A 16,318-nucleotide genomic window follows, 5' to 3' on the forward strand; every position below is an offset into this window, starting at 1 on the left:
GATGCTTGGGTCCCACCCACAGGGGTTCTGATCCAATTGTGTCATGCACTGGGCTGGAAATTAATCCTGGCTTTAAAATTTATTTACAGCTCCCCTGCTGATCCGAATGTGCAGCCAGATGTTAGGAGCTCCTAGTCTAGAAGCAAATGGGGCAGGCTCTTAGGAGGACATAAGTTAAGGGGAAGAGAAAGGAGGAATTTGGGAACAATCTGCTCCTCTGGCTGATGAAAGCTTAGGGCTCCCAGCAAATGACAAAGAGGCCAGGAACATCATTTCAAGTGAGCTGTTTCTTGTTTAAAGGGTCTCTGGGGGCCCTTGTTTCACATTCTCAGAACAAATTATGATGCTGTACAGCAAATGGCTGGATTCTTTTGCTTGTGGGATTTGCAGAATAGAAGGACTCCCTTCAGCTCCAGGTCTTTGTTCTCCAATTCGATGCTGGAAAGGCCTTCTTGCCTTCAATATTTGCATCTTTTTAATCTTTTCACCCTCCTCTGTTTGGTCTTCAAATTCCATTTTATCATTTAACCCAATAACCTACATTTTGGTTGTCATGGAAAAACAACATCCTGCCTTGTTAGCTTGGATGTTGTTTCAGGTCTCAGAAACAATAGCAGGCAGTGTCCAGACCCACGGTCAGCATATGCAGACCGTCCCCTGGGAGGGCTTTCCTGAAGAGAGGGCACATGGCAGGGGGTGGGGGACCCTGTTTTCAGGCATCATTAAAATAGGGGTAGATTTGTTGACAGTAGTCTTAAATGACTTTGGTAAAAAAATGGTGTATCTTTATTTACATATTCCAGTGGCCATAAACCCAAGGCCAGAATTATGCTAACCTAGTGCACAAAATAAATCTTTTTTGAATGATAAATAGTAAAATGCACAATTCTTCAGCAAGATTTAAAAAAAAAAAACACATACCTTTCTTGTGGATAGCAGGGCAGAAATTTACTTTGGAAATGCACTTCAAAGACTAATGCTGTTGGAAATTACAAAGGAAGTCAAAAGGGTGTCAGAACAGGTAAGCTAAACCGAATTGAAAGGACAAGAAAATGTGGATTTTGCTCAATTCTCCTAGTGCATTTGATATTTCAGAAGAACGAACAATATAAGCGGGAGAAGAAATCTTCATCTTTGGGGCTTAAATTCCATATGGATCCATGTTATTGTCAAACATTTGTAAAGATGCCTGTATAGAATTGTTGACCATCAATCTTTTTTTTTTTTTTTTTTTTTTTGCTGATTCACCTCTTTTTGATCAGTGGTTCTTTGACAAAATTGTTTATCAATGTCAGAAAAATAAACGTGCTTATTTCCTTGAAACGTTCATGTAAAAACCCCTCAGCGAAAAAGCCATTCTCACCCAATTTGACTGCCAAGGGCGGTTTGGGACCTAGGCTGCTGTTCAATGAGAGTCTCTTGGTGTGTGCTGTCTGGTTGGCTGGGAGCAGGGCATTCCGTCTGGCTGGGAAATGGGAAGGTCTTCAATTTAGTGTCTGCGAACTGGAAGGAGGTCTTACGTGGTCAGCAGTGATTCTCGCTTTGTCTACCACAAAGGAGAGGGCGTCCTTTCCCTGAGCCGATTTTACTGCCTTGAATTCAGAGAATCCCAGTCCTGGCCGTCGATGCCAGGAGCAGGCAGTAGGTGGCACCGACCAGCTCTTGCGGAGGCGAGCGGGCGCCATCGAAGCAGGAGCAGCTGCCGCTGCAGCACTGGCACGACTCCCGAGACTCAGGAGGGAGCAGGAGGCCGGGAGGCCGGGAGGAGGACGGTGCCAGGTGGTGACGCGCGAGCCGGCGGGCTCGGGCCGGCGCAGGTGCGGGGCCGCTGGGGCGGCGCGGGGCGCGGGGCGCGGGGCGCGGGGCGGAGAGCAGCTGACAGCGTCGTCACGGCTGCGGGCGGGAGCGCGCGGCCCCAGCCTCGGAGGGAGCCGCCTCCGCTCACCAGGCGCTGCCGGCCGGTCCTGCGCGAGCTGAGCCCGGGGAAGCTCTGAGCGGAGTCGAGTTCTCCTCCAGGTAACCGACTGCTCCCGCGGCTTCCCTGCACCCTGGCGGGGCTCCCGCGGCTTGGGCGTGAGCCCTCCGGGTGGGCGAATCGGTCTTTGGATACTGAAGTTGGGTAGTGGGGAAAGCCAGCTGCGTTTCTGCAAAAGGAGAAGGGAATTCTGTATCTTGCCCACTGTGGGGGATTCCTTGCAAAACAGGAGTTACCGTGTTGTTTTTGTTTTTTTTTTTTTTTTTTTTGGAAAATTCTGTGGTTGCAGGTGTTTCTGTTGTTGGAAGTTGATTTTAATGCATTTACAGAAAGTCATCCAAAGATGCGATCCCAAGTGAGGAAAATGCCAAAGCACGTTCAAGGCGGGGCGTTGGATTCAGCCTGTTTTCATTCTGGACCACTTCGTGTCCCTGGCTGGGACCTGTCTAAATATTTTATTATGTGTCTTTAAAAAGAAGATGCTCCCAGGTATCTACTGGTGTTTTTCCTCCTTGTCAGAGCTGAGGATAGGCCAGGCGCTGCATCTAGCCCTGAGTTGTAAGACTGTGATTTCCCCTCAGATGAGGTGACTGCCCACAGCTCCAGGCTCCCCTGCAAGTATTGCTGGCTCTTCCCAGCGTGGGCATCTCCGCACATCATCCGCTTGGGAATACAGTGTCCCTTGGCTCCTTTAAAAACTCCAATTCGCATACTGTGGAGGTTTGAGAGACTTTTTGAGCTAGAAGCTTGGGAATCATCTGCTCCATCCTTCAACTGTGGAATTCAGGGCTTAAGGGACAGTGACACAGCTGGTCTTCCTTAGGAATTTGTTTTTCATACTGACCCCTATTATCTTTTAAACAGCCCCCTGTGCTTGTGAGAAGCTAGTCTAGCATATCAGAACTTTCCTGGTTTGACATTAAAAACAAAACACCCGCCACCCTCCAAAAAAGCCCAACTTTTAAAAATATCACTTTAAAGGATATTTTCTAGATAGCAATAAAAGGTTGGAGCGTTTTACATTCCAAATCAGTCCAAATGTACTTGGTTTCCAGCGGCATTTGGATTTGAAGAGGTGGAGTGGGAGGGAGAGAACAGAGAAAGATAAAATTAGAATAAATGTAATGAATTTGTAGGGGAATCATACTATTTTTCCCCCCTGGTTGTTGCCTGAAATTGCAAATTGTCCACAATGCTGTCTATCCTATCTCTGGATATGCAGGCGGCCCTGTGAGCTAAAGGAAGGCTTTCAGTTCATCTTAGAGAAATAGAAGACACAACGACAAGGAAATCTTTCCATCCTATTTAAAAGATGACATTTAATTTGGTAATGAGGGTGATGTTCCCTGGTGAACACAGGAAAGGAGGTGGGGAGGAGAAGGGAGTTTGCTTTCTCTGTACCAAAGCAAGCACAGAATTGCTGCTCAGCCCTGCTGTCCTGCAGATGGGAGTTATATGTTCATGGTTCATACAGAAGCCTCCAGAATCTTTCCTCATTACTTCTTTAATAGTGTTGTTCCTAAGAAGAGCTGCAACCACAGTGAACACTAAGCTCAAGGAGTACTCTTTAGCAACTGGCTAGAGACCCAGCATCTCAGCAAAGCCATTCCACCCTGAGAGACGGCTGTTTTCCCCATCCACACATCACTTATTGCTTCGTGAGAAATATATTATTTCAGCAGTAAGTGACACCCATCTCAATGAGCAATTAAAACCTTTGAAAAATCATACAAGTTATTAAGAAGAAATTATATTGGTTATGATAAAACTATCATATCATTCTTCTAATTTGGGGGCCATTATTGATCTATTAGAAATCAATCTATTGATTTAGGCAAAACTCATCACTTCCCCAAGATGAATGCAGTACATTTGTGCACCAAAGAATTTCTTTGTGACCAAGGGGAGCATTTGGTTGTCTCGGGTGAGAAGGTTGCCAGCCAGAGATTTTAAGATAAAATTTTGCTCATGTTGGCCTGTAACTTAGAATTCATATAATCATTGTTGTCTGTTTTCCCTCACAAGGTGGACTGGATCTTTCTATTGATCATCTATCTTTCTGGTATGAGTATTAACTATGGACAGATGTCTCAGGGATGAACTGATTTATATGATATTACTTGGTTTGGGTTATGATTATTTTTTTGCAGAAAACAGCTGCTCTAAGAAAGAAGATGATGGTTTTCATGTTGTCCAAATTGTTGATGTTCCTTTAAAATCTAAGTTTATTAACAAGTGCATATATATTTGAGCATAATCTTAAAATTATTTAACTGCTTTCAAATAATGCTTTAGTTTTTATTGTGTGGCTTGCAAGTCTCCTCATTGATCAGGTAAGAAGAGGTCTTTAAAAAAATTGTCAGAACAAATACACTCTCATTCTCTTGTTTGCTCTTGCCACTAGCAAATTCTGGAAATAGATTTCTTGTAGCCCTTTTCTCAGTGCAGTGAAGTATTCTCCTATAAACCAGTGCTGTCCAATAGAAAACGTGTGAATAATCGAACGAGTCCTGTTAGTTACATTAGAAAAGTAAAAAGAATCAGGTGAAGTTAATTTAAACAGTATATCTCCTTTAACCCAGTACATCAAAAATAACCATTTAAACATGTAGTCAAAGGCTGGGGCTGGGGCTCAGTGGTAGAGCGCTTGCCTAGCACGCGTGAGGCACTGGGTTTGATCCTCAACTCCACATAAAAATGAAATAAAGATATTGGGTCCACCTACCCCTTTGCCCTTAAAAAAACAAAAACAAAAAGATGTAGTCAATACAAAATACCTGTAAGATATTATCTTTTTTTTTCTTCCTCCATGCTCAGTCTCATTACTTAGGAAGTCTCGGTTTGGATTAGCCAGACTTGCTTCAAGACCTCAATAGCCTGTGTGGTTGTGGCTGCTCTGTTGACCAGCACAGCTACAGACTGCTGACAGTTGACAAAGCAATTGAAAAGCTGAAATGTTAGGGCCATTGTCAATTAAACACCATCAAATATACAGATGGTGTCCAATTAATGAGAGACTTGTGTCCCTTCCTTTGCACAAACTTGAGCCTCTTATTTTACTTCTTTATCGGTAAAACAAGAGGGCAAGGTCAAATACTTAGATTCTATGAAAAATATCCAGTGGACAGATTTGTGGTCCAGTCTGCCTAAAGACTAGAGGGCTGTGTTATAGACACAGAGGAGACAGGTGCACCTGATCATTGCCAATTTTCACCACGTGTTCCCCCCGTGAGCTCCGGCCATCTCTGGTGACAGAGTTCAGCAACCAAGCCCCAGTCCCATTAGGGATCACTCAATTTTCAATTTAAATTCTTTTACTGGGGAAGTAGCAGCAAACCTGTCGTAAAGCTAATAAAAAACGGGTGTGCTATCATGGACCTTGTGATTAGATCCACTTCACAGATCTTTTAGTAACATCCTTACTGGATGAGTATTTTCAATGCTTGCATCTGTTTATTTTGACACCATGGAATAAAGACTAGTGAAATGTAATGGTTGATGATCGAGCCATGAACACTGCATTCTTGAAACACAGAAACTAATAACTTTCATGGAAAGATGTCAATTTCTTCTCGCTTCTCTGGATAGCCTCCATGATCAATGAGTGCTGGAGGGTAGACACTGTTTCCATTACAGGGCTCTCTGTCTAAGAAATCATGATAGGAAATTAATAGAGAGCAGCATTTTGTGCAAAAGAATCTTGGTCAGAATTTTTCTAAAGTTAATTAATGTCGGGAAAGTGATCTTATTTTTTGAGGAAATAAGAGAATGCAAGATCTTTCTCATAGGTCTTTCCACAGTAAACACACACCCATGCACACTACAGACCCACATGCACACTACATACCACACGAACACCACACATCACACACACCACATACACCTTACACACCACATACACCCACACGCACTACAGACCCCATGCACACTACTTATCACACGAACACTGCACATCACACACACCACATACACCTTACACACCACATACACCCACACGCACTACAGACCCCATGCACACTACCTATCACACGAACACTGCACATCACACACACCACATACACCTTACACACCACATACACCCACACGCACTACAGACCCCATGCACACTACCTATCACACGAACACTGCACATCACACACACCACATACACCTTACACACCACATACACCCACACGCACTACAGACCCCATGCACACTACTTATCACACGAACACTGCACATCACACACACCACATACACCTTACACACCACATACACCCACACGCACTACAGACCCCATGCACACTACCTATCACACGAACACTGCACATCACACACACCACATACACCTTACACACCACATACACCCACACGCACTACAGACCCCATGCACACTACCTATCACACGAACACTGCACATCACACACACCACATACACCTTACACACCACATACACCCACACGCACTACAGACCCCATGCACACTACCTATCACACGAACACTGCACATCACACACACCACATACACCTTACACACCACATACACCCACACGTACTACAGACCCACATGCACACTACATACCACACGAACACTACACATCACACACACCACATACACCCACACGCACTACAGACCCACATGCACACTACATACCACACGAACACTACACATCACACACACCACATACACCCACACGCACTACATACCCCATGCACACTACCTATCACACGAACACTGCACATCACACACACCACATACACCTTACACACCACATACACCCACACGCACTACAGACCCACATGCACACATATAAAACCTAAGTTCTCTAAAAGGATCCAGGCCCTCATCAGTGTTCAGATGAAGTCGCTCTTGGAAGGGAAGCTTTTCTTCCTCGGTCACTCTTAGGTTTCAGTTGTTTTATTGGAGCACCTCTGTGACTTTGGAGTCTGGGGATTTATCTGCAGATACAAACTAAATTATGTACTGAGCAAAGAGGGGAAAATGATCCCATGCCGAGTCTCTGCATCCAGGACAAATCCAGGTGGAATTCAGTCAACTCTCCATTGCATTGAAAACCTACCCCCATTACAAGTCCAGCTCAATGCCATTTTGCTGTTCTGAGTAAACTTGAACTCATCTCGCTAGGCTCACCCCATCCGCCCACCACCTCAGTATGCACACACTCGAGATCCATGGGTTGTCTCATTCCTTCCTGCCTACAAAATAGTTCCTGCGACTTAGAGGTGTCAATGGAAGAACCCCTTGGGACTTCTAGAATGCTCTTTACCTGTACCTCTTGGTACAGGTAAAGAACCTCTAGGTTCTTCATGAAGAATGAATGGTGGTTACAGCCGACTTAGAGGCGGAGGATGGGCAAAGGTTGATCAATAGGTATGAGGTTACAGTTAGACAGGAGCAAGAAGGCTTGGCTACGGTGTGCTGGTGCACAGTTTTCTTGACTAACGATAAGAGTCATGAACTGCAGGTTTCAAAAAGTAGCAGAAAGTATTTTGAAAGTTTTTACCCTAGAGAAATGATAAATATTGAGGAGAGAGGGATGTATAACCTGATCTAAACATTAGATGATTTAGCAGAGCATCACATTACCCCGTTAATATGAATGATTTTAATCTTTGTATCAGTTAAAAAATTTATTAAAATCGGAAGCAGAATGAATGGGAGGAGAAGACAAAGTGTAAAATATTACCACCATTTAGTAAGGTCTTTATGAATGTTTGCAAGTGAAGAGAAAGTTGGAACTGTTAGTTGATAGAAATGACTCAGTGACCTAGATTTGAAAAGAACCCGAATTTCCCAGAATATCATGACACTCAAGTGTGGCTTTTTGTTTTAATTTTTCGAGATAAACTTACAGAGGACACCCTGTGAATCTCTTCTTTGTCCTTCCATTCTTTAAATGTTTGTTTAAATGGACCTGTACCACAATTTCAAGATGCAAAAATGCATGAAAAATTTCAAATGCATGGAAATGATGTGAATATGGAAGAAACTTCAGTGATCTCAGGGGTTGGGAAGAATTTTCTGAGGAGGATCCTAAACTAGGATACTAAAAAAGGGCAAATGTGTTAAATTGGAAGAAAATAACAACTAACATAAAAGTACAGATAATCGTAACACACTTGAGATGAGGTCGGATGGATCTCAAATTTTCTGGTCCTTGGAGTCACCTGAGACTAGGGGCTGGGATGTGGCTCAGTGGTAGAGCTCTTGCCTAGCATCCTTGAGGTCCTGGGTTTGATCCCCAGCACTGTGCAAAACCATACCAACCCCCGAGACTCTGATTCGGCAGGTCTAATTCAGTGGGGCCCAGCATGTCTAACGAGGTTCCCGATGATGGTAATAATGCTGGGCTGCGGAGCATACTGTGTGAGCCACAGTCTTTAATACCATGTCAGATGAATATCATCCTTGCAAAGTAATAGGCAAGTGAGCAGGGGACAGGAACATGCAGGTTTCAAAGACACGGCTACTTTGAACATATGGAAAGATGCTTCATGTTCTCGTAGTAAGTGCAATTAAATCAGTAATGAGAAACAGACATCTTGTCACATGAGAAAGGATCAAAGAGTTTGATGTGTGCCAGGTCAGGTGTGAGGAGACAGACAGCACGCATGTACTATGGAGGGATAGGTGGTGGAGAAATCAGTGGTCATTTTTGGAGTGCAAAGGGCAATCCATATTAGATTTAAAATGCAGGTCCACTCATAGGAATTTCTCCTGCAGACTCCAACACTTGATGAGATACTTGTGATAAGGCTGTTGGTTGAGCCAAAGATGTCCCTTAAGGAGTCCCAGTGCAGCTGACACAAAGCACAGTATGGTCTAAATATACTCAGGGAGAAATCTACATGCAACACTGTAGGTGAGATACTCCCATCGGTGGGTCTCTCTCTCTCTCTCTCTCTCTCTCTCTCTCTCTCTCTCTCTCTGACTAAATGGTTGTCAATAGATGTCATTCTGACCGTATGCCCTTGTGTTAATGCCTGATCACAATGCTGGTCCCTTCCAGTGGCCGCTCAATTTGTTATTCACACAGGACCTGTTTGACCTCAGCTTTCCTTTTTCTATCTGATTTATGGCCGGTTACTATTACTGGAGATTGAGAAAAAAAAAAAAATCACTTTAAGTTGCCACTTTGGATTAATGTGAAGCCATGAGCCCATTATGTTAACATTAGAAAAACACTTTTCTTTTTTCTTTTAACTTTTTACATTTCCAAACGTGAAGTAGTATTGGTTTGTGCATTGGCAACCATTTTGTGATATTTTCTTTCTTACAGTGACATTCTGAGATCTTTCATGAGAGTTCCATCTCTGTCCTTTAGGACAATTTCAGATTTCATGGAAGCCATTCTGTTCTGGAAACAAACCATGTTTAGGGCTAAGGCTTCTTATGTTACAACCCCAGTGTGACTTGTACTAATAGAAACCATCCTATTTAGGAGAATTCTTGGCTCATTTTTATAATATATACACTTTCACCTACATACTTACCTTCCTTAGAAAATGCTCAAATACTCATCAGCTCAGATGAAGGAGCCTTTGGAGGCCAAAGCTCTCCTTCCTCTGTCATCTACCTGGTAAGAATATTAAACATCAGTCCGACTTCGATCTCAGTCTCCTGTGGTCTGGCCTTTGTAAGATTTATCAGGACACTTTTGCCTCTGGTGTTAGGGCTATATTAAAATAATGATTAGCATATCTCATGTTTTCCTCCAAACGTGTTACTACATTCGCTGTGATTATTTGGAGTTTGGCTTTGGGTGTGGCCCTTTTATGAAGCATCTAAAATATTTTTTGGAGGAGTCAGAAAAAATCCACAGTTATCCATTAGAAGCTGCTTAAAATCATCATTGCAGTTTTCAAATGAATAGGATGTAGACGTGAAAGTGGCAAAAGTATAGGTTAGTATGAAACACTTTATCAGCATCTAGAACCCTCCCAGGGCTGCTTGTATGGATTGGCATGTGGCCCTTCTCAGATCTACCGTGCCTCAGTGTAATTATATGCTATTGAAGATTTTTCTGCAAATACCCTGCACGACACATAGCGTTCCTCCAATGGTTTTCCTGTTTCTGTCAAAACCGGCCTTGTTTTTCTACTCTCCTGAGCTTTTATGTCTTTCTCCTCCTCCTCGTCCTTCCGTGTTTGGAAGTGCGGGTTCCATCACAGACTGGCTGTGCGATAACTGGCAGCTACTTTAACCATCCAGAATCTGTTTCCTCATTTGTAGAATGGGGCTACCAGTCCCTAGGTCAAAAGGCATTTCCAAGATATGCTTATCTTGAAACTCAGGTTTTTGCTACTCAGGGAAGATTCTTGGTGGTTTGGGTGTTTGCTGTCTGGTCAGCATTTCAGTGGCTCCTTTCTGAATCTGAGATTTATCCTTCTCCTCTATGACCTGGCAGGAAGCCCAGCGTCTAATAGGTGTACTCTGCATCTTCAGGGAATTCTGGCCTCTAGCCTCGGCCCCTCTTAACCTGCCCAGTGCTCACACTTGCAAATTAATCTGAACATATTGATTTTTCCCCCTTACATTCTCTCTTTTAGTTGGACCCACATGGACTCCGTTATCCATCTGGTTAACCCCTTGTTCCTTTTCTTGTCAATGCCCTTGCTCTGCTCTTTGAGCGTCTCTCTCTCCGTGGTGGGTCCTGCTTATCATTTTGAATAGGAAAGCCTAGGCCTCACTTGATATTTTTGTCTTTCTAACCTTGAGCTGTTCATCTCTGTAAAGTTTCCAGATTCCTCGGCCTCCCCTAGGAGGCTGCGGAGGAAGGCTACTCGGGTTCAAGGGCTGCAAGATGCTGTTGGTCAGTGGTCTAGACATATTGGTAGATTTGCCATTTTGCAGCACATATTACAAAGCTGCATAATAACTACAGAGTGGACTGAAATATTCTCTCATTCCACCAGGCTCCTTCTTGGATTTTCTTCTCTACCCCTCGAGGACAGTTCCGCTTCCTGCCCAGTGGTGTGGTCCAAATACCTCCAGCTGGGTCCACCGGTCACTCACTGTTTCCCACCGATGAACAATGACCAGTAACAGTGTCACTGGTGTAGTTATCTCCTATCCTGTTCTTTTTATCATTATTTTAGATTATAGTCCTACCCCATGTCTTGCCAGCAGTACCCTCGTGCATGCCCCTTGTTTACGTCGTCTTTGGGTTTATCAAGAGGCCAAGTTACATGATGGGCCCCTTCCATCCTGGTTTGCGTAACACGCTGTATGACATTCACATGAGGAAACTGCCCAAGGATGGCTTCTAAACTGTATCCCCCTTGTTAAGTGACACATGACAGTCTCATCCAACTCATTCAGCTCTATACAATGGAAACATTCCCTTTCCTTGATCCTTCTTCTCCATCCAGTTGCCATTGATGTCTAAGCTGACTTAATTTTTCACGACATGGTGGCCAGAAATGCCCCCCCCCCATGGTGGGTCATTGTCCTCTGAAGCCCCATGTGACGTTAGCTAGGATTCTTTTGCAGCCTCACCTCAGGTTGCTACCCTTTCTCTGACCACTATGGTCACTTTCCTCGCCTTCCAGTGTCTGCAAGGTTCCATACCGTCTCCCTCCACGGGGCCTGCCCAGGGCATGGTCTGGCTTTGTTAATCCTTCCCCACCAGAGGTGTGAAGGGACATCAGCAGGGGTGGCTCTGTCCTACTGTGGAAATGGCAGCAGGGTCTGCACTAGTATTCTGCGGTGATAGGTAGGGGCTCTCTCCCTGCCCACCAGGCATCCCTAACTCCCACAGGTGTGTGAAGGATGTCACAGCAGAGAAGAGACAAAGCCAGAGATTAAAGCCAGAGTGACACATAACAATCTCATCAACTCCACCCCCCCCCCATAGTTTTTGCCCAAGGCAAGTGCATTAGAAATAAAATACAGATTAAGTCAGACACTGAGCAATTATTTTGCATACTTTCTATGGGCCAGGTAAGCTTGGGTGGGGGTCGGGGGGGAGATGGCAATAGCCATCAATGGAATGGGTAAGAAACCCAATGGGTATGCTTTTACATAGTGGAAAGAAATACAAACCTTTTTTATTTTTTTTAAAGTAAATTTTCAAGTGGTAGGTCAGAAAGGGGATCGTGTTCAGGAGAAAATAAAGTGAAGATGGCTGTAAACGACCACACTTGAAGTTGGGGTTGTAGATGGAGACAGGCTAGTCAGGGGTATTCTCACAGACAAGGTGGTGTTCCAACACTGACCCGTGGGCCTCTGTGGGAACAGTGGTAGAAGGAACCGTGCGTGCAAAGATCCCGAGACAGGAGTGTGTTGGGTGTGTCCAGGAGGCAAGAGAAGTGTGGCTGGAATGAAGTGAGCTAGAGACCAAAGAGTGGGAATTTGGGGGTGTTTAGAGAGTGGGCAAAACCCTTTAGCTGTTATTCCCAGGAAGACTGGATACCGGGGTGGTGGGGGGGGAGGATTTGAGCGTATGAATGAATGTTCTGAAACCTAGGGTGAGAGTTGATGGAGCTGCTCAGGGCTTGGGCGGCTGCTGCAGGTAAGAGATGAGGAGTTTGGAGAGTCTGTGGATCATGGAAGAGGTGGGCGGTGACGTTAAGAGCTCAGTTTTGCAAGGTGACGTTTGGAATATCTCTTCAGCACCCAGAGATGTCAAGGAGAGAGAAGGTGGTCCCGGGTCTGCAGTTTAGGGAGGAGGACATGGCCATAGGTGTAAGGTTGGGAGTTGTTGGCATATGGGTGACATTTAAAGTAATGGAACCAGAGGGCACCACTGACCAACTGGACAGTAGAGAAGGGAGGTGTAACCAGGATGGAGATGCAAGACTATCTGGTGATGAATGATGGTGTGGATCTCCCTCTCTGGCCGCCATCCTGGCACAAGTCAGTCTAGGTACACGTCAGAACTCGCTGCTGGGTCCTCAAACTGTCATTTCACAATGGAGGTCAAAATCCATCATTTCCCTGCGTGAAACCCTCTGGCACCTTCCCATCTTTCTCAGAGGGAAAGCTGACTTGTGGCTCACGTTTCAAAGCTCTGCAGGGTCCTCCTGTCCGTGCCCATCCCTGCTCCACCACATGGCTGGCCTCATCTGCTTTGCTTCCATTGGAGAATGCCACCACGGGACTCAGCGTCTGGGACAGCACCTGTGTTTGCATTTGATGTTTCCTCTGCCAGGGGAGCTACCTCACAGATCCCCACAGGGCTCGCACGCCACCTCTCTAAAATCTTTGCTGAAATATCACCTTCTCAGGGAGTCCTTCCCTGACTTCTCAATGCCTCGGAAGCTCACAACATATTCTTGAAATGTAATGGAAAGATATTGCATTCATGTGTTTTAACCAGATGGATCCACTGAGAAATCTTGCATCTAGAAGACCTTTATGATGATTAAAATGTTTGATTTTCAAGCTTTTAATTGTGTTATAGGAAAGTTTCTTAAAAATACATTTGAATTATTTGAGGCAAAATCATGTAAAATTGCTCCCTTGGTATCTGAGAGGAGTTGTTTCAAGATGCCCCACAAATAGCAAATCTGCAGATTTTCAAATTCCTTATATAAAATTTAGTATTTGCATATAACCTATGCATATCCTCTTCTGCTTTAAATCATCTCTAGATTACTTATAATACCTAGTACAACATAAATGCTGCGTAATAGTTGTTATATTGTCTATGAAATATTGACAAGAAAATAAAAGTCAGAAAATAATGACAAGAAAATAAACTTGTTCAGAACAGATACTTTTTCTTCTAAAGATTTATTTTTGGGAGAGTACTGGGGATTGAACTCAGGGGCACTCGACCACTGAGCCACATCCCCAGCCCTACTTTGTATTTCATTTAGAGACAGGGTCTCATTGAGTTGCTTATTGCCTTATTTTTGCTGAGGCTTCCCGAGCCCCTGGGATTATAGGCATGCGCCACCATGTTCACCCTTTTCTAAAGATTTTTGATCCAAGATTGGTTGACTCCATGCATATAGAACTCATGGACATAGAGCCAACTGTAATAGTGGAATCATTAGGCATCTCTCTTCAAAAATGCTCTATGGGATGATTGATTTTCTAAAGCAGGTACTGTGCCTGTCATGTTAAAATGTTACCATTATATTGTAAGGATGGAGGAAGTATGCTTATTTTTGCAAAATATCTGCTCTGTGGCATGCTACTAAAAGCCTCCTGTCAAATGGAAAATGCTAATAAATTTAGAACAGTTGTTCTTTCCATAAAAGCAAAATGTAGAACTTGATATCAGTTCTACAACTTTCATTTGTTTGCTGCAAAATAACTAGTGAAACTCCTAGGGTAGCAATTATTTCTATTATATCTTAAAGTTCTTATTTTTTATTTCAAAAACAAAATATGCAAATGCTTGATATCTAGTTGCTCCTGCCTACTTTGGCTTCAATTTCTTTGCTGCAACAATATACACACTTTGCTGAGTGATACAGCCAAGTATTCACCTTGATTCTGTGCCTATCATGTTAATAGACATCTTTGTGTAATTTTTAAATTTCAGTGGACGTTGCCATACTGGGAATATTTATTCTCACATAGTTTCTCAAAAGACTGTGTTTTTATTTTGCTTCTTTTTTTTTGGAGGGGGAGGAGTCCTGGGGATTGAGCTCAGGGGCGCTCGATCACTGAACCACATCCCCAGCCCTATTTTGTATTTTATTTAGGGTCTCATTGAGTCACTTAGGGCCTTGCTTTTGCTGAAGCTGGATTTGAATTCACGATCCTCCTGCCTCAGCCTCCTGAGCTGCTGGTATTTTGCTTCTTTAAAGAGTTCATTTACTCTTTCTGGCACAACTTTCCTCCTGTTAGCACACACACACACATGTATTTTTTGCAGCGAATCATATGTGCCAAATGTTTTCCACGAGTCCGGCTTTGGGTTGGAAGGCAGTGATGTGCTGATGAGGGAGGCCAACAGTCCCTGCAGAGAGACTGCAGAAGTCTGTACACAAGTAAGTGCTGAGAGAAGGTTTTATAAACCAGAATATCGGTTATTGAAAGAGAATCATTCTAGTAAATAGCAGATGAGCTGAGATATGTTTAAAACATTTGTACTTCTACCCAACTGTCAAGCAATTCTCTCCATTATTTTGGTTTCTTTATACCTTCAGCATTTTGGTATTTTTTTCCCTATACATTTTCCTGTAGCATTTAAGAAAGGAATGAATTTGAGCTTGTCACAATACATTCTGGTGTGTTATTTTATATATTTCACAGTAGCAGGAAAATATTTTTTTTTCCCCCAGTGGTTTGTGGCTTTTGGTTTTTCCTTATTGATAACAAAAATCAAAAAAGAAGATTCTGGGCATTCTTTAGAAACCTAGGTTAGTTTAAATTTTGTGGCACTTTGGATTAAGTGTTATGTGTCACTAAACCTTGTTGAAAGGCGTACAGGGCTTTGTATTCATGGTCTTGAACAGTGCACACCAAGAGGCGTAAAATAGGAGCAAGCTAGTAGTTTTATGTTTTCTAGCAAAATCACAATTTAAATGAGTAAAAAGACACAGGTGAATTAATTTATATATTTCAATGAGACAGATGCTGTATTATCATTTCGACGGGTAATGGCTTCACGTGATCATTCACACGATCAAAACAGAAAATTCATGCCAAGATGTAAGTGTGCATTTTAATTGGTCTTCTTTAGTAACTAGATTTTGGTGGTGGAGGTGGGGGCTTGTCAGATCTGATTAGGTCTTCATTGTTTTTCTGGGTGCTGTGGATAAAGAGGAGGAGCCATCTGCCAACTGTGCTGAGACTGAGTGTCCTCTGTCATCCATAGCTCTGTCATTGCTAAAAAATGTTCACACACAGAATTTGCCATTTTAACCACTTTCAAGTGCACAGTCCGGTGGCATTAAGTATCTTCACCATCATCCAGAATTCCTCATCCTCCGAAATGCAGACTCCACACCCAATAAGTAACAACAACCCCCCCCCTCCCCCTAGTTCCCGGCCGCCTCATTCTGCTTCTGTCTCTCTGAATTAGATCGCTACCTCCTATATGTGGACTCACGTAGTACATGTCTTATGGCGGCTGGCTTCTGTCACTTGACATTGATTTTAAGTTCCATTCATTGTGTAACCACATGTCAGAATTTCTTTCCAAGGCTGAATTTTATTCACCCATTCATCTGTCGATAGATATTTGGGCTGCGTCAACCTCCAGGCTATGGCGAACAATGCAGCTGTGTACATGAGTGTATGACTAATCCCTCAGAGTCCCTCTTTTCAGTAATGTTGGGTTATACCCACAAGTGGAATTGCTGGAGCCTATGGTAATTATATGTTAAATTTTCCCACAGAGGTTGCGCCATTTTTGAGTTCCACCATCCATGCAAGAGGGTT

The 16,318-nt window shown here is 43.5% G+C and overlaps 1 protein-coding gene across 2 annotated transcripts in view; it reads left to right on the top strand.

Moving 5' to 3' along the window:
- Positions 1–1,723: 1,723 nt before the first annotated feature.
- DIRAS2 (DIRAS family GTPase 2) overlaps positions 1,724–16,318 on the top strand; it is a 30,380-nt gene continuing 15,785 nt past the window's right edge. Inside the window, exon 1 of one of the 2 annotated variants that reach the window (XM_081263677.1) lies at positions 1,724–1,817. The gene's annotated coding sequence lies outside the window, so the exon portion shown is untranslated. Of the gene's footprint in view, positions 1,818–1,878; positions 2,017–16,318 lie in introns of those variants that run through there. The other variant, XM_081263678.1, reaches the window with a different exon arrangement.

The sequence above is a fragment of the Spermophilus citellus genome (assembly GCF_964194105.1).
Source record: "Spermophilus citellus genome assembly, chromosome: 12".
In the NCBI taxonomy this organism is placed as follows: Eukaryota; Metazoa; Chordata; class Mammalia; order Rodentia; family Sciuridae; genus Spermophilus; species Spermophilus citellus.